This window comes from Myotis yumanensis, unplaced genomic scaffold (genome assembly GCF_028538775.1).
Source record: "Myotis yumanensis isolate MYYU_CA2020_CCGP unplaced genomic scaffold, mMyoYum1.0.hap1 SCAF_4, whole genome shotgun sequence".
In the NCBI taxonomy this organism is placed as follows: Eukaryota; Metazoa; Chordata; class Mammalia; order Chiroptera; family Vespertilionidae; genus Myotis; species Myotis yumanensis.
In genome coordinates, this window is record NW_027223755.1 from 62,831,606 (window position 1) to 62,854,786 (window position 23,181).

The window sequence follows — 23,181 nt, forward strand, 5'->3', positions numbered from 1 at the left end:
TCACACACAGAGCCGCAGGGCAATTGGGGGATTGGGGAGCTCCCCCCTATCAGGCACAGAGCAGGGCTGATCAGGAGGTTTGGGCGCTGCCCCCTGTCACGCTGATCCCAGTGCCGGGAGCCTTGCTGCTCTGCTGATCCCGGTGCCGGAAGGCATATTACCCTTTTACTATATAGAATAGAGGCCTGGTGAATGGGTGGGGCCGGCTGGTTTGTCCCACTGGGGTGCCTGGCCAGGCTGGCTGAGGGGCTGAGGGCTGTTTTCCCGCTGACAGTTGACTAAAAGCTCCCAATTGCTCCTTGTTTTCTTTTTTTTTTTTTATTCTGGGCCAGCTTTAGCTCTGAGGCCTCACTGCTGAAAACATGGATACAATGTTGCGGTCCGGGGCTGACTGAAAGCCAGTTTTGTTTAGCTTCTTATTTGCAACATAGTAATAGTTGCTTAGAGTTGCAGTTGAGAGTCCAGCAAGTGAGGCGGGGAACGTTGGAGTCTGCAGTTCCTGGAGGAAGCAAGCCTCCCTGCTCCCTTCAGTGCATGGCTGCCGGCCGCCATCTTGGCTGACAGTTAATTTGCATAAGGATATGCTGATTAGCCAATGGGAAGGGTAGCGGTCGTACGCCAATTACCATGTTTCTCTTTTATTAGTGTAGATATTCCAGGCTAAAAGCTGAATAGGGTTTTTTAGCCTGGGATATTGATGACAATTCAGTATTTCCAGGAGTGCACCCTCAGGTTAACTCTATTATATTGAACTGGCGTCTTTCTTTACCTTTTCATTTTTCTTCAAGACCTTCTCTCTACATTTATTTGGAAGGTAACTCTAGAAATTCTGTGATAAACTTCTCATTTTCTCCATAACAAATGCTTTATTTAAAAAAATAGATATGTTTTTAGTGATTTCAAAGAGAGGAAGGGAGAGGGAGAGAGAGATAGAAACATCAATGATGAGAGAGAATCATTGATTGGCTGCCTCCTGGATGCCCCCTACTGGGGATTGAGCCCACAACCCAAGTGCCCTGGGAATTGAACCGGTGACCTCCTGATTCATGGGTTGATGCTCAACCTCTGAACCATTCTGGCTGGGCACAAATGCTTTATTTTTAAACTGTCAGTACTTCACCCTCCTGTGAACTCACTAGTTATGAAGTCATCACACAGCATTCAAAATTCAAAGGAAAGCATTTGGGCCACTTCTTCCTCTGCTCTAAGAAGCATAAGGAAAGCATTTACTAGGACCCATGATTTAAACTCAAAAAGTTCAGTCATCTAATAAGGAAACAAATAAACAATTTAAAGATAGCCCTAAGCTCTATCTTTTGAGGAAATTGTGATTTGACTGTTTGCTACCTTAGTTTATTTTAGTTCTGAAAGCCAGTTTGTTACCTATATAAGGAAAATGGGGTCTCTGATAATAAAATGGAGTCTCTGGCCCTGGCCCATTTTTCTCAGTGGTTAAGTGTCAGTGTGAGGTGGTTATCTATAGGGTTGCAGGCTTGATCCCCAGCCTGGATCAGAGCACGTTCGAGAGGCAACCAATCAATGTGTCTCTCTCACATCAATGTTTCTCTCTCTCTCTCTGTCTTTCCCTCACCCTTTCACATTCTCTAAAAATCAGTGGAAAAAATATCCTCAGGTGAGGATTAACAACAACAACCATAAAATGGAATCTCTGCTTGCGCCTTGCTACACCATGAAAAAAGTAGCTGAATAGATTTTCACCAAATGTGTAGGGTATGTTTGGGATAGTCAGAAGTAAGACACAAAAATTAGTTTACAATGGTGCACACACAATTAATTTTGAAAAGTCATTAGGATGGCACTTCAAAGACAGAAAAATGATCTCCAGAACAAAGACAGATTTCCGATTTGCAAGGGTCATCCAATCACATGTACACACATGCTCCATGTGTCTCCAGCATGAATAGAAGCAGCAATGATTTATTTACGATGGTTAGTGACTGTCCAGAGCAATGCTGGGTTGGCCTGGTTGATGCTGCATATATTTTTTAATAAGTTAATCTATAATCAATTCTAGTATGTTCTGAGAAATGTATATAATTTTAGGGGTTTTTTTTTTATAATATGAGTTCTTTAAATTGGGAATTTGAAGGTGAAAGCTAATTTATTTTATGATGCAATTTCACTGAAATAGAAATCCATTTATTTATGAAATGAATGACTCTCACACAATATGGAAATTTTCTGGTTATTAGTTATTATAGTTGCAAAAATGCTTCCCAAATAATTGCTATAGAATTGTTCTTAGTGCTACCAATTTAATTGATCTGTGTTGTTGACATCCTTTCTTCCATGCTGATAGTTGCCAACTTCCTGGCTCTTTACTTCCTTACTTGAGTTTTGGAAAGTAAGGATTCTCCTCTGTGAAGTTCAAATGCTTTCTGGGGACTTTTGGGCTATGTCAATGACTCTAAAGGTGGTTATCTAATTAGTCTATGAAAACCAGATCTTGAAATCTTTCTATGTTCTTTAGCTATTTAAGCCATTTGGTTGAAAAGCTTTAGTTTCATGTTTGTTTGTTTGTTTTTTTATAACATGACCATCTAAAAAGGGTTATACATTTGTCACTTTTTTTATTTGATCATAGGCAGCAGGGCCTTCTCCTCCCCCTCCTCCTCCTTCTTGACATTTATGTAGGAACTTTTTACTAGTATATTTTAACAAAATCATTGTCTTTGCTAGAAAACTAGAATGAAAAGTGCATGTAATTTTCAGGGAGTTGAAGACTGACCTGAGCATATAATGATGGATTGCTAAAGTTATTCACTGTTAGAACCCCTGTGTAGATTTTTTCCCCCTGTCATACAACCCACAGTTGTAGGTTAACAAAGTTACAAAGCATATGATAGGAACAAATGATATTTAGAACTATATTTTAAAAAGCATAAAAGCTTTTACATTCCACAAGGACATTACAAAGATACTGTGCTGTCGGGTACTCTAATTGTTATTCAGATGTTTGGTGTGTATTGTCGGTTCTCTTCTAAGTGACTGTAAATTCCTTGAGAGCTTAAGGGAGGCTGTAGCTTGTATTATTTTCTTAGCCCCCAGAGACCTCCAGTGTTCTGTGAATAAGTAGCCAGTTAATGGATGAATCACTGGCTGGCTGGCCGACTAAATGAATATATACATGCACTATGCGTTGCTTTTCAAGTGGTAGATTTGTTCTAAACTGTAGTCACGTTCTTGCTTGTCAGCATAATGAGAACCACTGGCATGAGGTGGAGTCTGTGGCTGAGAACATGTGAGTTTTCCTGAGGTTGGGTTCTATCCTGTTTGGCTGCACCAAATGCTAGTTCCTTTGCCTCAGCCAGATTCATGTTTCATGAGAGAGAGAACAAATTCACACTCCAGATAAGGGCAGCCTGTGACCTTGGGCAAGTTCTTCATCTTACTGAGGGTAATTTTCCTTGTTTGTAAGGGGCCGGGGGGAGGGGGGGGGGGGGGAGTACCTATTCCTCATAGGCTCATCCTAATGATTAAATGAAGGAACATGCCTGGCCTCTGGCAAGCACTCCAAGAATGCTAATCATTGTCATTACTTCTGCTTGTGGGTGGTGTAGGTGGTATGAAAATTGTGCTAGTGAACTCATAGGTTCCAGCCCTGGTGGCCCAGTTAATTGCTCTGAATTGTTTACCACACCTCTTGTGGTGCTGTCCTTAGGGCAGGATTGAGGATTGGTAAACACAATGAAGCCACAGGCAGTAGAGATTTTGGTGAGAGGCTTGAACCTATAAACCCAGATTTGCTGTATATTTTAAGATAGAAGAATGAAGGTTTTCTAAAATGTTTCTGTATGTCACAGCAATAAGAGAACAAATGGGCATTCTTTTGTATGATTAAAATGTTACATGATTAACATTTTAAATATATTTTTAATTGATTTCAGGGAGGAAGGGAGAGGGAGAGAGAGATAGAAACATCAGTGATGAGAATCATTGATTGGCTGCCTCCTGCACACCCCACACTGGGGATCAAGCCCGCAACCTGGGCTCGATCCCCAGTTTGCCGTGACTGAGACTTAAACTGTGACCTTCTGGTTCATAATTTGATGCTCAACCACTGAGCCACGCCGGCCAGGCTGATTAACATTTAAAAAATTTTTAAATTCCCTGGCCAGTGTTTCTCAGTGACCCATGAATTCCTGGTCAGGGCACATGCCCAGGTTGCAGGCACCTACCCCAGTGTAGAAGGCAGCTGATCAATGATTCTCTCTCATCATTGATGTTTCCATCTCTTTCTCCTTCCTCTCTGAAATCAATAAAAACATATATTTTTAAAAAAGTGTTTCAAAAAAAAGAGAAAAATTCAAGAAGGTTACATAAGAAAAATGAAATCAGTCCTAGCTGGTTTGGCTCAGTAGATAGAGCATCAGCCTGTGGACTGAAGGGTCCTGGGTTAGATTCTGGTCAAGGGCACATGCCTGGGTTGTGTGTGGGGGTATTCCTCATTATATATAACTGGCATTTAGGAAGTACTTACTATGTGCTCAGCATGGTGATTTTCTTGAATCCTATTTTATTGAAACTAAGATATTATTGATTGCAAGATACATCATTATGTTATGCATCATTAAGAAAGAACTTTATGAACCAGGAGGTCAGGATTCCCTTCCTGGTCAGGGCACATGCCTGGGTTGCAGGCTCACTCCCCAGGGGTGGGTGTGCAGGAGGCAGCCAATCAATGATTCTCATCATTGATGTTTCTATGTCTCTCTCCCTCTCCCTTCCTCTCTGAAATCAATAAAAGTATATATATATATATATACATTTTAAAACATTGTTAAAAAAGATTACCTACTAAACTCTAATACAAACAACACACAGGCTCTTTTCCTCAGTTGAACCACATGTCTGTGGAAGTTAAGCAACCTCTATCTAAAGGCAACAGTGACACCATTGTAATTAGTTAGTTATTAATAGTAGAAAGGGAGCAAAAGGAAGGCTAGACATGGTAAGCATGGCCATCTGAGCAGCTTCACCAGGAAGCTGCAATTTCATATCCCTCAGGGAACCACCAGCCATTCCTTACAGATCAGTGGGGGAAGGGGTCCAACAAAGGGGAGTAAAGTTCTGATGATATAAGGAAGATACCTGTCAGTCAAACCTGGGAACAGAGATCATTGGCCAGAGGGGACAGGGCTACTACAAGCCCATGAAAATTTGGGGATACATAATCCCAAGACAAAGGAGTTTGCTCTCTTGGCTCTTGGCTCTTGGCACTCTTGGCTTGCGGCTCTCTCAGCTCTCTGATTCCTTTGGCTTTGCTCCTGCCCATGTTCCCTCCATAGCCATGTGGCCATGTGGACCCCACACACAATGGACTAATGGACTGCAGCTGGGAACACAAAATGAGTTAGCTTAATGCTGGACTGGTCACTGCTCCAAATGAAGTGAAAACTCTGGACCCTGGCTTTGCTCTGCTAAAGCCACAGCTACACGTCTTCTATGGCAGAACAAAGGGAAATGGGACCTTGGAAACTCAGTGGTGTAATTCCACAGAAATATAGTGTTTTGCAATACCTCATCCTCCCGTGGGGGCCTCTGGACATTCTTATTCCCGTGGCACCCCAAGAACCCTACTTCCACTGATAACAACAGGACATTCTAACACACTGTTGCTTGACCTTTTAATGATAGTTCTACACAAGGTATGAATTGGTCATCTCAGGCTCTCATGACTTTGAAGTTTCTGTCACCTATTTAGAGGAATTTCACCGTTCTTGTGCCTTTTGTAACATTGGCTCATGTATGATAGGCTCATCTCAGTTACAAAATGTAACACAGCTTCCTCTTCAAGATGCTTTGCATGAAAGTATGGAATTGTGGTAGGCAGTTAAACAGACATGAGCAGAGCAAGGATGATGGGCCAGGTAGATAAGGATGATGGGCCAGGGTGGAAAGCCCGGGGTGACTTGCAATGGACAACTGTAGGGTGGGAGCTCATCCCCAGGGCAACCTTTCCTCCCCTAGCCTATCTCTGGCCATGCAATTTGGACCCCTTGACTTTTCATATTGCTGGTCATTTGGTTTAGACCCCCAGACCTTTCTTCCCTAGAGATAACATCTAGGCCTCAGTTGTATTTCAACTCCAGGCCCAGAAAAGCAACAGAACCAGACATGCAACACCACGATGACCTCAGGACCAGCTACACTGAATAATGACCCCCTGTCCTGTTGCCGACCAGTCAGTGGAGACTCCAACCCTGAAAGAATACACCTGGAAAGCTGCTGAATATTCTACTGAGATCCTCCCCTAAAATCTTTACCCTTAAAATCCATAGGAGAGAGGACCCAGTGTGCTCTATGCCTCGACTTTCCCCTCTCTCCCCGCTCCCTGTCCCCCCCCAGAGGAGTCACCTTTACCTTCCTCACTTCTAAGCTTCAAGGGCCCTTCCTTTGCCTCTATAACTTGTTTCCTAAGCCCATTTCTTCTAGGAATTACTTCTCCTACTGCTGTGATTTTATAAATAAATGTTCTCCTATAGTTTAAGTCTTGGCTCCAAATTCTTTCCTAGCCAGAACTCAAGTACCGAGGTGGCTGAACCCAGGTCTAGTCTGATCCCAATGGTCTAACACCCAGTGCTGTTCCTGCTGCTGTGAACAGAATTACAGTCTTTCCTTCAGGGACAAATATTTGCTTTGCTACTATCAAATTTAAGCCTTCCCGCTCTACTTTTGTACTTTTGTCTATACACAATACTTGCTGCTTTAAGAATGGCTTGGAGAGATGGGAAATGAGGATGTGACTGTGTCAAGTTGACAGGTTCTGTGCTCTGTGTGTACCACTCTCCTAAACGCGATTAGGTATGTTTGCTTCGGGTCTATGATCAAGACTCAGCAAAGTAGAACTGAAAGATCTCCAATGTCTTGGTGAATACCTCATTAATCATGCTGCTTTATGAAGAAATATGATTCAACTGTGTTGGTTTTATAAAAACTGCTGACCTCCATATTCATGTGGTTATTTTGAATGTAGAACCACCATTTCAAGGTTGGAGAGGCAGTGCTATGTGGAGTGAGGAAATATGAACTCAGGCTGATTTGGATTCAGCAAATGCTGGCTCTGGGTGCTTTATTTTCTGTAACACTGAGCCATTTCACCTACTTTTGAGATTAAATGTCTTCTTTTATAAGATGAAGATTGTAAAAATTATTTTAGATAGTTGTGAAGATTAGACATAGTGTGTGTAAAAATATTGCGTGCACACACACAAAATATTACACAGCTAAATTATTTTATACAGAAGATTATCCTTATAAAGAACAAGGCCGTAGACTGGCCAGTTAAGGACCTTGTTCATTAGTCGGTGCCATTAAGCTTTACTAGTGGTGTCATGCTAAGGTTAGGTAGTATTTTCTATTGTGGGATGACATCATTGTTTAGGAAGTTCTTCACATATAGAACCTACTACAATAGTTACTTTAACGTATTTGCATTTCTGTTTTATTCCCCTAGTGTTCTCTGTGTGTGATATTGATTCATTAGATAGAAAAGGGAAGCATATTAAACTTATAATTAACCTTTTCTCTTGACATGTAATTAGCTAGAATTTATGAGATGCTAAAGGCTGCAGTGCCTGAGAAAAGGAGCGTAAATAGTGTGTTTTTGTCTTACTGAGCTTGGAATAATAGACTCGTTTGTTTTCATTGAGACATTATGTATCTGATATACTTTTATTTAAAATGGCTAATGATCTATACAACTTAGATATATTATTCTAGTCCAATCATCGAAGAGATTTGATTCTAATTTTTCTTCACCAAAATTGAGGATCAGATCATGTTAAGTTCAAGTAAAACATTAAAAAGTGTGAATTCACTTTTTATCTTCATTTTGTTGAGATAATTTGATTGTTGTGCTATGATAATTCAAAATTATACTGTCAACAGAGTAGCATTTTATATGAACCAAATGAATCTTAAAGGAAAAGATGTATTGAAATCTATATTAAACTAGGACATAACTATTTCCAATGTTTTATAATATGTTGCTAGCAAACTTTTACCAAATAATAATTATTTTGCATAAGATGGAGTTCATTTTTAAGTTATCATTGTATTTATTTAGGAAGAAATATCTTTTTTTCTTAAATTTAGTAGGCTACCTTCAAGAGAAAGAAATGCCTGTGGTAAAGAAATTGTGTACAAAGTATCTGGTAGTTCACTTATTTGGGGGGAAAAAATCTAATTGATTGCCAAGGGAAATATGAGAAATTCTTAACCTTTGGAATCTTTCTCTTAATCTTAAAAATGTCTCCTATTCTCTATGTTGTCAAAATATAGACATCCTACCTCCCCCTGAACTGTCTTTTACCTTGTAGTTCTTGAGCTCCTAAATCTTGTGAAAACCTCCTAACATCACTTAGATCAGCTTTTTCTTCATATACTGTACTTTATCATGCCATTCATTTATGGAGACTAGCATGAGTATTGAGAACTCTTGCTCAAAGTATCAGTTTTCCTCATCCACACTATGATAAATCACTCTTTTAATATCTTTTTAATTCTAAAGTTTATACCAGAAATAGGAGCTATCCATTCTTTACTGAGCAGTCTTCCTTGGTTTCCTTTTATTTCAATTCTCAAGTAGTAGTTTTACTTGTAATTATTATCATTATTATTATTGCTATTATTAGTCTTTCATAAGTACAACTTATATTCTACTGATCTTCTTCTCTTCTTGCTAGATGTATGTGGTCTTTCACTAGTAGGCTTTTCTTATTGACTTCACACCCCTTCTTTCCCATGTTTACTTTCCCCAGTCATTTGAATAACATTCATAAACTGTTATTGTCTTTTATAGTAAAGACTTTTCAAAGAAACACATTTTAATAGCATGAAATATATGAGTTGAGGAGATAAAAATGCAATAAAAACAAGAAAGACTTATGAAAAGAAAGATGCAAAGTTTAGTTAGCTGAACTGTGGTCTCTTGTTTAGGAGGTTCCATACCTTTTTAAAAATATATATTTTTGTTGATTTCAGAGAGGAAGGAAGAAGGAGAAAGAAATAGAAACATCAATGATGAGAGAGAATCATTGGTCAGCTGCCTTCTGCATGCCCCCGACTGGGGATCGAGCCCACAACTTGGGCATGTGCCCTGACCACAGAAGTGAACTGTGACCTCCTAGTTCATAGGTCGCTGCTCAACCACTGAGCCATGCCAGCCACCCCTCCCCCCTTTTTTAATCCTCACCCTCGAAGTGATGATATTTTTTCCATTTATTTTAGAGATTGGAAGGGAGGGGGAGGGGGAAAGAGAAGAGAGGGAGAAAGAGAAACATCTATGGATTAATTGATTGCCTCCCACACTTGCCCCCATGGGAGGCAGGGAATTGGACTGGAAACCCAGGTAAATGCCCTTGACCGGAATCGAACCTACAACCCTCTGGTGCCCAGGCCAACATCCTAACCACTGAGTCATGCTGCCCAGGGCATCCATACCTTTCTTATGAGGCCTGTCATAAATCAAAGATGGGATGGTCTAGGTTCTTCTTAATTTTTGCTTATGATGAGGAGGAAAAAAGACTCCTAATTAACTATTTCATTACCTACTCACCAAGAATCTGGGTATTCGTTTTCATTCTACATTTTGACTACTATCCTTGGAGAATTTCCTTGTTTCCTATAGTAGCAATGGTTTTTCTCTTTTGAGAATTGCTGATTCAAGGTTAAAGCTGATTATTCTCCCAACTGTCTTATAAGTGTTTTATTAAATGGCACCTGTCTATGCTTAAATATTAGGTAGCAGTGCTGTTAGGAAGGAAAAGTAGGAGGATGGCAGGCATAACTGTCTTTTTCTGTGATGCTGGGACAAGGTGACCTGGAAGACAGCCACTGTGTTAATGTTAATGAGGATAAACAAGCCCTGCAGCAAGACTCAGAGAGCAGAGTCCCCTTCGAAGCACACTAGGCTCTGTCCTCAGAATACAGAGATGAATGAGATGCTCTGTCCCCAAAGCACTTGTCTGACGCCTTTATTTCCTGTGAGAGTGGCAAACCCCTGTAAAACTGAGGCATCATTATTGAAATAATAAGGGCCAGCTGAGAATACCCCTGGATGAGGAAGGTCAGTCTTTATGTGATGTCGGATTTTTAGGGAAAATGGGACTTTTAGCAATGAATGCTCTTCATTTCCAACCGGACATCATCTAGCTGATATGCCACTGCCCTCTTATTTCCTCGCCACTTCATTCCTTAACCTCTTGAGATCGTCTGGCCTGATTGTGCTTCTGAAACTACATCCTGCTCATTTAGCTGAAACTACATTCTAAAAGGTTGTAATTTCTTGATTGTTTTTTTTAATGGTATAATATACAAAGGACAGCAAGAATAGAATGGGCTTGAGAATCAGGCTGACCCGGATTAAAATTCTAATTCTACTACTTATTAATGAACTTCTGTGACCTGGAGAAAGTGCAGTAGGAGCAGGGACAGCACAAGGTGTTAGACCAGTGGGTGAGACCAGACCTGGGTTCAGCAACCTCAGTACTTGAGTTCTGGCTAGGAAAGAATTCAGAGCCAAGTTTCCAACTGTAAGAGAACATTTATTTATAAAATCACAGCAGTAGAAGAAGTAATTCCTAGAAGAAATGGGTTAAAGAAATAAGTTATAGAGGCAAAGGAAGGGCCCTAGGAGCTTGGGAGTGAGGAAGCTACTGGTTATGCAGAGGGGGCTGGGAGAGGGAAAGGGGAAAGGGCAGGCATGCTCCTGGGAGGGAGAGCACACTGGGTCCTCCATCCCAAGGATTTTAAGGGTGGAGATTTTAGGGGCAGTTCCAGGGAAAGATCTCAGTAGATTATTATTCAATACTGATGGTCCTGAGGTCAGCCATGGGATTGCTGGCCGGGTTTTGTTACTTTTCTGGGCCTGGAACGGAAAGACAACAGAGGCCTAGATATTATCTCTAGGGAGGAAAGATCAGGGGTCCAAACCGCATGACCAGTGATTTGCTAGGGGAGGAATGATCACCCTGCGGGCGAGGTCCCACCCTGTGGTTGTCCATTGCTAGGCACCTGGGCTTTTCACCCTGGTGACCTTTTGTACCTGGCCCGTCGTTCTTGCTCTGCTCATATCTGCCTAACTGCCTACCACAAAAGCATCTTTAAAACCTCTCCTGTGAAATGGGAAAATAAAATCTATCTCATAAGATTGTCATAAGAATTAAGTGAAATAAAATATGTAAAACATCTAGCACAGAGCAAGGCACATAATTTGTGCCCATTAATTTCATGATTATTTTTTAAATTTTTTCTTCTTTCTTTCTTTCTTTTTTTCTTTCCTTCCTTCCTTCCTTTCTTTCTTCTTTCTTCCTTCCTTTCTCTCTCTCTCTCTCTCTCTCTCTCACTCTCTCTCTTTCGTTTTGTTAATCCTCACCCGAGGGTTTGGGGAAGTTTTTAAGGGATTAGGGGGAACAGGTATGTGGAATCACTAATGGGGTAAGTTTTTTTCCCTGTGTTAAATATTTTATGTACTTTCTTTTTTATTGAATTTATTGGGGTGACATTGGTTAATAAAATTATATAGGTCTGAGGTGTATTCACCATTCATCCCTGCTTTGTAACCAGAACCCAAGTTCAGCTGCCCACCTCCACAAAAGCCAAACTCATTAGAAAGATGCTGACAAAAAAGGAAAGAGGTTTTATTCAAGTGCCAATCACCTGAGGAGATGGGGGACTTTTGTCACAAAGCCCATCTCAACATCTCAGTGCAGGCAGAAGTTTTCATAAGGAGGGAGAAGGAAAACGGAACAAAGAGATCAATGGGAGGGGGTTGAAAAGTTCTCTACCTGCAGGCCAGCACAGTCCATTCTGACAAGGGCCTCGAAACTGGTCAAGGGATGGTCTGGTGTGGGTCATCCTGGTCTTCGTCATCCTGGTTCTATGGTTGAAGGTCAGCAAATCTCTGGGAACTTAGATGACCTAAGGTTGGAGTCTGCATCTTCTGAAGTTAGTTCCTAGGATTCTTATATGAACATGCAGTTTATCTACAAGCTACATATTAGTCAGAGTCAGCAATTACAGAAACAATGTCAAAGAATGTTGGGGTGGGTTTCAATTTTCCACTGTTACCCCTTACCCTCTCCTACTTCTCACATCCCCATTTTCTTCTGGCAATCACCGCACTGCTATCTGTGTCTATGAGTCTTCTCTCTCTTTTTCCCCTTAATCCTTTCACTCCCTTCACCCAGCCCCACAATCCCCCCCCCCCCCCCATAGCTGTCAGTCTGCTCTTTATCCATGAGTATGTCTCTATTTTGTTTTTTTACTTTGTTCATTAGATTCCACATATGAGTGCTCGTCTTTCCCTGATTGGCTTATTTCACTCAGCATAATGTTCTCCAGGTCCATCTGTGCTGTCACAAAGGATAAGATTTCCTTCTTTTTTATGGCTGAGTAGTATTCCATTGTGTAAATGTATCACAGCTTTTTTTTATCCACTCACCTGCTGATGGTTACTTGGGCTCTTCCAAAAAGTTTTAATTAGAGGACCTTGGAACTTGCCCAATAAGGGGCTTTGGCACTGGATCTTTCTGGACAACAGGCCCTTCAATTTTGAAAGGGTTCGGGTTAGGATTTCCAGTGTTCAAGTTCCAGTTATCTCCTAGTCCTTCCCTTCCTTTGGGGAGGGTAGTGCAAGTAGGATGGGGAGAGTTTGGTTCTGGTTGCAGCTAGAGGTCAAAGTTCTCTCCTCTGTGCATTCATCAGCAGCATGAGTTGTGGTTTTGGCCTCTACATTCTGAAAGGCAACTCACTATCTTGTTGGAAACAGGATAGGACCTGTGTTTACAGTCTCCGAACACCAAATTAATTATATATCATTATTATTTTCATACTTTTATACTTTGGAATAATAATATATAAAATTAATCAGCATTTTTACATGGCTCAACTGTGTGTAGTGTTTTGCATATATAATATATATTACATATCATCCACATATTATTTCTGTTTCCCTAACAACCTGAAAGTTAGACATCACTACCCTCGTTCTTTAAATGAAGATACTGCGAACCTGAGAAGTTAACCAATCACTTCCAAATAATTCAGACATTTAGGAGTAGAACCAGCTAATTCCAACACTGCCATTGAATTGCTGTCCATCTGACCTGCAATCTGGAACGCTTTCCGTTGTGTTGAAGGATGGCCCTGTTCCTCCCTCTCTGTGGTCTTTGGGCACACTTCTTTTATATTTGTTATCTGAGGAAGCTTTAAGACTTCCTAGGAAGAAATTATACTGAAGCTATGGACACTGGAATAAGTCACTTATTCCAAAATTCATTTTCTTAATGTCCAAAATGAAGGGTCTAACAATAGTTTGTTTGAACACTAAAAGTCTGTGTTATTTAACCATGAAAATATAAAACAGTCATTTACTTCTAGACAGTGGCATTCCTTGTCTGGGTAAGAATAAAACTGCGAGTAGGTTAAAATAAAGAAAATCATGAATACAACCCAAGTTGTCACAGGAGAAGGTCCTTTTTTCCCTAATATTTGTTTGTTACGATAACTTCTCTCTAGATCAAGGTAACTTTGATATATCCAGGATAAATTAATGAAAAGACTAAATTACATATGTTTAACAAGTAAATGTCTTATTTCAAACTCAATTTAGAATTATTCAGTCAAGCTAGTGTAGGAGAGCAAAATGTGCCACCCCAAAATGTGTCTCTTTGGCATGAGGATTATTTCAGGCTGATGACTTTTCAGAAACAGAAGACTCGGAAAGTTTTACTCTTTACCCTCCCCTTTAACCGTCTGAAAGATCTTAGGTAGGGAGGCACACTTGCTGTTACCAATGTTCTATCAGAAAAGGAAATCTAATTAGTCATTTCTTTACGTAAGACTACACAGTGGTTTCACATAGCTTTCATCATTCCCCTCTTATCTGTTTCTCCAGCCTCATCACTTGTCTTTTCTCCACTCATACCTTATGGCCAAGGACAGACATTCAGGATTACTGAAAGTTATTGAACGTGGATTCTCCCTTATGCCTGTCTTTCCTGTTGTCTAGGCCAGTAATGCTTTTCAGCCCATCTTCAGTGGGCCGTAGCTTATTTATCCTCCAAGATGCAACTCAGTTGCCACCTCCTCCAGGAATCCTCTTTCTTTCTTCCTTTCTTTCTTTCTTTCTTTTTCTTTTCTTTCTTTCTTTTTTTTTTTTTTTTGCCTCATCCCCAAGCCTGGATTAGAACACCTTCTCTCTGTTCTGGAGCACACTCTCCTTATCTCTGGCACACCTCTTATCACACTGTACTGAAATGGTTTGTCTCTTCCATGAGATATGGGGGCTGCCTAAAGGCAGAGAAAATGTTGTTCCCTCTGTATTCTGAGGCACCTGGCACAGGGCCTGTAATATATTAAATCCTCAGTTAAGTTTAATGAATATTGACCTAATATTTTCATTTGATCTTTTTAACAACCTTGGGAAGCTAGTATTATTTCCAACAGTGCTGGTGGAAATCAGTGAGTGCATTTAAGACTAAGATTAAGACAACCATGAAAATTATGGTTACAGACTAGAATGTAAAGTTTATGAATCCTGACAATGTAGAAATAATATAATTAACAAAAGAAGAGAGGAGAAAGGCATGAAACGTGGGATGTATGCGAGATGTTGCTTTTCTCCATGTTACAACCAAGGTTGTAAAGTTAGGTTTCAAAGCTGACAGATCAGGTAATACATGTATAATCATATTTCAAGATATAAAAGTAAACATTAGAAAAACAGAAAATAATGCAGTTAATTAAACTTGGGTTTTAGAGGGTCGGAAATAGAATAAGGGGATATTACTTATGGTGGGGAGTATATGCTGGGGTTGGCAAAAGTAGTTTTATAGTTGTGAGTACTCGAAACAGAGTTAATAAAGCTATTGTAATAATCATAATCTGCATATTGTTTTCCATACAAACAACTGTATATAAGAGAAATAGAGAATAAATATATAAAGTGATGGTAATTTTTAACCTTTAAACAACCTAGAATGTATTTTTAAAATATTTTTATTTTTTAAAAAAAATCTTTATTTTTTAAAGTATTCCATATATGCCCCTTCTTCCTCCATTGACCTCTTCCAGCCCCACCCCAGGCCTTCACTACCCTATTATCTGTATCCATGGGTTCTCCATATATGCATACTAGAGGCCTGGTGCATGAAATTCATGCACTCTGGGGGAGGGGGAATCTCTCAGCCTGGCCTGCGCCCTCTCACAGTCCAGGAGCCCTTGGGGGATGTCTGACTGCACTGCTGGGGAGGCAGGAGAGGCTCCTGCCACCACCGCTGCACTCACCAGCCAGCAGCACTCCCCCTGTGGGAGCACAATGACCACGAAGGGCAGTTCCTGCATTGAGCGTCTCCCCCGTGGTGGTCAGTGTGCATCAGAGCAACCGGTCATTCCACCATTTGGTTGATTTGCATATTAGCCTTTTATTATATAGGATAAGTTCTTTGGTTGATCTCTTCTCCCCCCGCCGCCACCCCCCCCCCCCCCCCCCCCGCCTTCCCTGTGGAGTTCCACAGTCTGTTCCATGCTTCTATGTCTCTGGATCTATTTTATTCATCTATTTATTTTGTTCATCAGATTCCTTATCTGAATACTTCATGTGATACTTATCTTTGTCTGACAGGCTTATTTTAATACTCTCCAGGTCCATCCATGCTGTGGCAAATGGTAAAAGTTCTTTCTTTTTTACAGCTGTGTAGTATTGAGAGGGTTAGCTTGAAACACAGGCAGACAGGGCAAGGGTCTAGTGGAAAACAAAGGCAGGTGAAACATAGGCAGGGCAGACATGGCAGTTTGAGCCAGCCAAACCCCAGGAACCAACCAAGCAGAAATAATAAAATGTTTCTGGACTCAAAGCGGGAGGCATGGGAAACCAAGGGAGGCTCTGCCTGCAGTAAACAAAAGGCACAAACACATAGAAACAGAAAAATTTCAGCATAAGAATAGAGGAAGAACACATAGAAACAGGGAAAGTTCAGGTCCGTTGCTGGGCAAAAACAACTGAGGGAATCAATCAGGTGACAACACAGGTAGTCCTAGAGCAGGCTTGTAGCAAAAATATACCCCTCGACTATAAGGCTTTAATGGGCTGTCCATTATTGGGTCTCCCTCCCCTTGCAGGGAATCTGAATCTGCTTATAATAAATTTTCCACACTTTGCTTAAATTTTCTGGTCCACGTAGCTCATTCTTTGGCGTCGCGAGACATGACCCCAAAAAACACCTTGGCTCACCATTCCGGTTATCAGTATTCCATTGTGTAGTTGTACCACAGCTTTTTAATCACACTCATCTGCTGATGGGCACTTTCAAAATCATTTGGTACGCCAAATGATTACATTTGGGCTATTTCCAAATCTTAGCTATTGTAAATTGAGCTGCTATGAACATAGGGGTGCATATATTCTTTTTGACTGGTGTTTCCAAATTCTTAGGATATATTCCTAGAAGTGGGATCTCTTGATCCAATGGGAGTTCCATTTTTAATTTTTTGAGGAAACTCCTCATGTTTTCCACAGAGGCTGCACCAGTCTGCATTCCCACCAGCAGTGTGCTAGGGTTCCCTTTTAAATATTTTTAAAAGAAACACACACATATAAATATAAAATGAAAATATAAAAGTATATAGACCACATATAGTAAATGATAAAATTAGAAACGTAAAAAGGGATAGCCATCATATTAATAAATTTACCTATAGAAACAAAACGGCCCTCAGAAAAAAAATAAGAAACAAAATGTAATTAAGTGTAATACACAAGAGATATACCTAATACAAAGTGCCTACAAAAGTTGAGAATTAAAAATCAAAGAAGTGCCCGACCAGCATGGCACCTATGATTCTCTCTCATTATCGATGTTTCTATCTTTCTCTCCCTTTCCCTTCCTCTCTGAAATCAATAAAAATTTTTTTTTTTGAAAAAGCAAAGAAGCAAGTCACAGAGTGAAACAAAATTAAATAACTCAGATTGAGACAATACTAAGAAATACTAAGAAATATGGCCCAGACAGTGTGGCTCAGTGGTTGAGTGTGGACCTATGAACCAGGAGGTCACGGTTCGATTCCCAGTCGGGTCATATGCCTGGGTTGTGGGCTCAATCCCCAGTGTGGGGCATGTGGGAGGCAGCCAAAGGATGACTCTTTCTCAATGATGATGTTTCTATCTCTCTCTCTCTCCCTCTCCCTTCCTCTCTGAAACCAATAAAAATATATTAAAAAAAAAAAAAAGAAATATACTAAATGAGAACAATAGAAAAATGGGCAAGAAACTTGACCAGACACTCTCAAAGGGGCATATCTTCCTATAAATACATGGAAACGTGCTCTATCTCATTATTTATCAGGAAAATATAAATTAAAGCCTCTACGAATCCATCAATACTAAAAATACCAAGTGTTGGTGAGGATATTGGGAAGTGAGAATTCGTATACACTGTTGGTGGGGGTATAAACTGGTAGGACCACTTTGGAAAACAATTTTGCATTATGCCATAAAGTTGAATGTAAACATGCCTCTCTCTCCTCCCCACTCCTTTTTTTGTTTGTTTATTTGTTTTGTTAATTCTCACCTGAGGATATTTTCCCATTGACTTTTAGAGAGGATGGAAGGGAGGGGGAGAGACAGAGAGAAATGATGTGAGAAAAACACATGGATGGTTGCCTCCCACACGGAACTCCGACTCTGGGCGGGGATCAAGCCTACAACTGAGCTAAGTGCCCTTGACTGGAATTGAACCCTGGAACCTTCAGGAAGCCGAAGCTTTATCCACTGAGCCAAACCGTCTAGGGCAGCGGTTCTCAACCTGTGGGTCACGACCCCTTTGGAGGTCGAACGACCCTTTCACAGGGGTCGCCTAAGACCATCGGAAAACACATATATAATTACATATTGTTTTTGTGATTAATCACTATGCTTTAATTATGTTCAATTTGTAACAATGAAATTGGGGGTCACCACAACATGAGGAACTGTATTAAAAGGTCGCGGCATTAGGAAGGTTGAGAACCACTGGTCTAGGGCATACTTGCTCCTTCTCTTCAGTTTAGTTTAAATACAACCACACACTCAAACATGCAAGCACACATACACCCCAATTCAATGTTTGAGGGGAAGTATATTATTTGGAGGGTAAGAAGATAAAGATGTGTGAAGATTCTGAAGAAAATTTATAGGCATTTTCCGACTTTAGAAGTTAGCTTTCCATTTACACCTATTTCCTTAAAAGCTTTGCTTTAACAATGAGTTTCTTTTTTACCCATCCAAAGTACATTCACTGGATACCTATAACATGCCAGGCATTGTGCTAAATAGAAGGAAAACAAATGAAAAAAAAAAAAGACTCAATCTCTATCCTCAAGGAAGTCTAATTAAGTAGAGAATAACACAACTAGTTATAATACAGTGTGGTAAATGCAATCACAGACATATTCACAAGATATTATACAAGCAAAGAGGAGGATCAGTTAGCTGTACTAGCAAGTATTACTAGTATCCTGTAGTACTAGGCTCTTGCTATTTCTTTTTTGGTTCATAAATAAAACAGATTGATAAAGTGATTTTCTAATAAATAGGAAAGAAGAAAAAAGAAATGAATATGAATTCTACTAAAGCAGAATTATAGTGCTGTGAGCAGCAATACGCAAAGGAAATTAAAGCGTAAGATATGTACACAATCCCTTACGGCAGGAAAGTAGATCGATGGGGTGAAGTTACCATCAGATGGTTCTGCAATGCCTGGCTGGCATCTGGCATGGAGGAATAGGAGATGACAGGCTCCTAAGTGGGAAGAAAAGGAGTCAGTGCACAATAAACAATTATAGTTGGGTGAGGATAGAGTTCTTATAAATAAATAGGGTGCCTATATTCAATAGTTGCAAATATTTAAAATAATAGTTCCTACTCTATCATGTAGGTAGGAAGTGGTTAAGGAATAAACATTTTCTGGAGGTGAGGAGATATTTGGGAAACCTGGAATCAATTGTGCTAAGAAAACAACTGCTTTATATGTGCATTGCTTTGAACAGCTTGTGGGCTAGAGAATTGAGATGAAGACACGTGGTTCCACAAGAAGTCAACATCAATGGGCATCAGAGCAAAAGCTGGAATTGAATATGGGTCCTTGGTTTGACAAAGAACTTCTCAAGCAAGTTAGATGTTTACATTTCATTTCCAAAGGCAATGAAAAACCATAGGTGATATAAAATTGTTTTCTTCAGATTTTCAAAAGTATCTATTTTGATCAAAGAAGAGCTAGGAAGAACCTGCATAATTCTTATTATAAAGAAAGACTATTAGGGCCAAAATTAGCTTCCAGTTTCACCACCCTACTATGGGGAGGTGAGGGAGGTGAGGAGAAGAATGTGTTAGGTGCGTTATTGGTGCTAGGGAAATACAGTACTCCTTCCAGCTAAGTCCTCACACATGCTGTTCCCCAGGCCCGGGACACTATTTAGTCTGGCAGATTCATCCTCATCTTTCAGGTTGCAGTTAAAATTGGACTTTCTTAGGGAAGTCTTCCTTTTTTCCTCTTCCCCATCTACACCACCTCCCCACGGAAATCTCCCTGTTAGAAGCTCTCAAAGTTGTAATGAAGGAGTGTTTTGTGGTTCGCTATGTAGTCTGTCTCCCTTCTATACTCCAACCAACCTTTCAACTTCAAACAAGCCTCAGAAGGGCGGGGACCCTGGTAATTCTCCTCACCAAGGGTGGGCGTTCATCTCCACCGCCTTGCTTTATTGACTCATAGCCTGCAATCAATAAGCATGGAATGAAGGGATGGATGGATGGATGGGTGGGTGGATGGGTGGGTGGATGGATGGATGGATGGATGGATGGATGGGTGGGTGGGTGGGTGGATGGATGGGTGGGTGGGTGGGTGGGTGGGTGGATGGATGGATGGATGGATGGGTGGGTGGGTGGATGGATGGATGGGTGGGTGGGTGGGTGGATGGATGGATGGATGAGCTTCTGTGTTAAGTAGCTAACAATGCCAGGACCATTGGAGGCACTCGACACATAAATAATTCACATTATTTTCTTATTTATTAATTCTCACAAACCTGGCATAATGTGGTCTAGAAACGAAGGGAAATCAAGCAGCCCGCCCGAAGTCAGGCGACACGGGTCAGGCCGGACCTGCCGACTCCCCCGGCTGGTTCCCCGGCGGCGGCCCACAGGCTCCCCTCCGAGGCTGGGTCTCCCCCGCCCGCCCGCCAGCCCCAGGGGAAGCTCGATTCCGGGGTTGGAAGGCGGCTCCCAGAGGAGGCAGCGCCCAGGGCGGGACAAGGACGAGGCAGCGCCCAGGACCCTGGCAGCCCCGTGGCCGGGGAAGCCCGCTCCCCGAAGGGAACCCTCCGCCTGAGGGCGGCGCCCGGCGTGGGAACTCGGGCCCAGTCCCCAGAGCGAGAGCAGCTCCGCCTCCTGGAGGACCCGGAGCGGCGGCGAAGTCGCGACTAGCGAGGCTGGTCCCGGGACCCGGCCGACGCTGACTCCCCGCGGCCGCTCTAGGACGACGGAGGGGCCTCCTCTCTGTGGTTGGGACGGGGCTGCGGGGAGCCCGGAGCCGCCGGGAGCCCGGAGCTGCCTGGCCTGGGTCCTGGGTGGGGCCCGGCGTCCTCCTGGAGCGCACAAGCAGGAGCGGGAGCGGGAGCGGGAGCGGGAGCGGGAGCGGGAGCGGGAGCGGGAGCGGGAGCGGGAGCGGGAGCGGGAGCCGGGAGAAGGCGAGGGGAGGAGGACGCGCGGGCCCCTGTTCCCCTCCTGTACACAGGCTGTCTCTGGAAAAGCTCTGATTTCTAAAAATCTCCAGCACAACCTGGTCATTTTTTGCCCAAAATTCCACCCTCCTTTTCTGTGTGGCAAAAAGGAAAAGAAAAACTGTTTCCTGTTTTGTCTTTATTGTTTTTAAAGAATGTCTTGCATGTTTCCTTAGTTTTGGTTCTAATTCTTGCGATAGAACCTTGATGCGGTGGAAGCCGATGAAAGGAGCCCCTGGGCAGCTTCCTAGGCAGAGCAATACAAAGCTAACTAACAGCCTTAATAATTTTTAAAAAAGAATCCAATATTTGCTGTTCTCTACACTGTAGCCAGCTCAGTAACTAAGTACACAGTGACCATGGAGGAGGGAGAATTTTTACATAATTAGAATCATAAACATAAAAGGTGAGGAGTTCATAAATCCAAAGCCCTGAAACATGAGCGGACATCCCATTTGAAATGAGTTACTCTATAGGGTTAATGGGAATTAGCAAGGGAAAATGAACTGTGTGTGCGTATTTCAAAACAATGTCAGCTAAAAAAACACAAAACTTTAATGACTAGGTTTATGGAGGTGACAAGCAATAATTCTTAAATGTTCTGCAATTAGAAGAGGTTCTACATTATGAAGTAAATTTAGAGGATTATAGCAAGATGGTAAAGCATGACTTCTTCATATGCTTAGTCTTCATTCAAAAGGCTTTGTCATTTCCTCCGTCTTTAAAAAGAAGCCTAATTCCACTTATTTTTTTAAAAAAATTTTTTTTCTTTATTTTAGAGAGGAAGAGAGAGAGAGAGTGGGAGGGAGAGAGAGAGAGGGAGAGGGGAGAGAGAGAGAGAGAGAAAGAAAGAAAGAAACATCAATGATGAGAATCATTGATCAGATGCCTATTGGGGAAAGAGCCCACAACCCCAGGCTTGTGTTGGGGCCAATAATCCAACGGAGACCTCCTGGTTCATTGGTCCATGCTCAAACACTGAGCCACGATCCCTCCCCAACTTTGCTGGATACTTTGATAAATACTAATACCAACATACAATGTTTCTTTGTGTTTAAATAGGTATAGGTAGAAACATTCTTGCATGGCTCAGTAAGAGGTATAGAGGTATGGATCATTTAACTAAAAAGGAAAAAAATAAAGTTGATGCCCCTGACTAGTGAAGTACCCCAAGGAATTCAGTTTCAGTTGGAAAATCTTAGAGCTGTTTCAGAATACTTATTAATTATCTTGTTATATAACCCATTTTAAGAATCTTTTTTGGCAATCTTTTATTCTTAGTGGCTCCCTCTAATAGCTTCTTCATTTTATTGCTGTGTGCATAATGGTGCTCTTTAGTATATCCAAGAGAGTTTTTAATGTTGAAATATGCAATGACTCAAGTTTCACTCCAGCAGCTTGAAAGAGTGATAATGAGGTGCTCTCCTTTTTACGTTTAAACTCCCCTTCCAGGCGTATAATTTCATTTAAAAGTTGATATTGTTCTTCTACATTTTCTATTCAATAATATAATGCAAAGCAATGATTGTTCCCCTAAGAACAACTTTAAGTTTTCGGAAAGCTGTGATAAGGACCTTGCAGCAAACTCTAAAGGTATCATTTGGGAATTTAACACAATATGCTTCAAAGCCAGATAAAAGGGAAAGTTCTAAATTAAAATGTGTGGATAAAAATCTGTAATGTGAAAAAAAATCTGTAATGTGGCAGTAAATCAGTAGAGATATAGTGGGTGGCAAACAGAATTGCAGGAAGAAAGTGAAGATATCTGGTTGTCTGGAAGCTTTTTAGTAGGGCTCAACTCTAGCTCAAGATTGTAGGAAGAATTACTTAGACCACAAAGACATAAGGAAAAAGGATTTTTGCAGGTGAGAAGCTCATGAAAATAAATACTGCCCTGTCCGGTGTGACTCAGTTCGTTAAAGCATTATTTGGTACACCAGAAAGGTTGTGTGTTTGATACCTGGTCAGGGCACATACCGGGGTTTCAAGTTCAATCCCCAGTCAGGGTGTGCATGTGGGAGGCAGCTGATCAATGCTTCTCTCTCACATTGATGTCTCTCTCTCTCTCTCTCTCTCTCTCTCTCAAATCAATAGAGAAAAATTTTTTAAAGAAAATAATAAAAGTAACAGTACCTAACATTTATGAGGCATTTATTAAATGCTAGGCACCATGATAAATATTTTATGTGCATTATTCCATTTAATCCTCATAATCACCTTATGAGGTTGGTACTCTTATTATCCTCATTTTACAAATGAGAGAATTAAGTAATTAGACCACAAAGACATAAGAAAAAAGTCTTAATGTAAGACTCAGTTAAGTAATTTCCCCAAGGCCACATAGCTGGGAAATTATGGTGCAGGTTTGTCTGATTTTTAGAGCTATAAAGAGGTTTTCATATC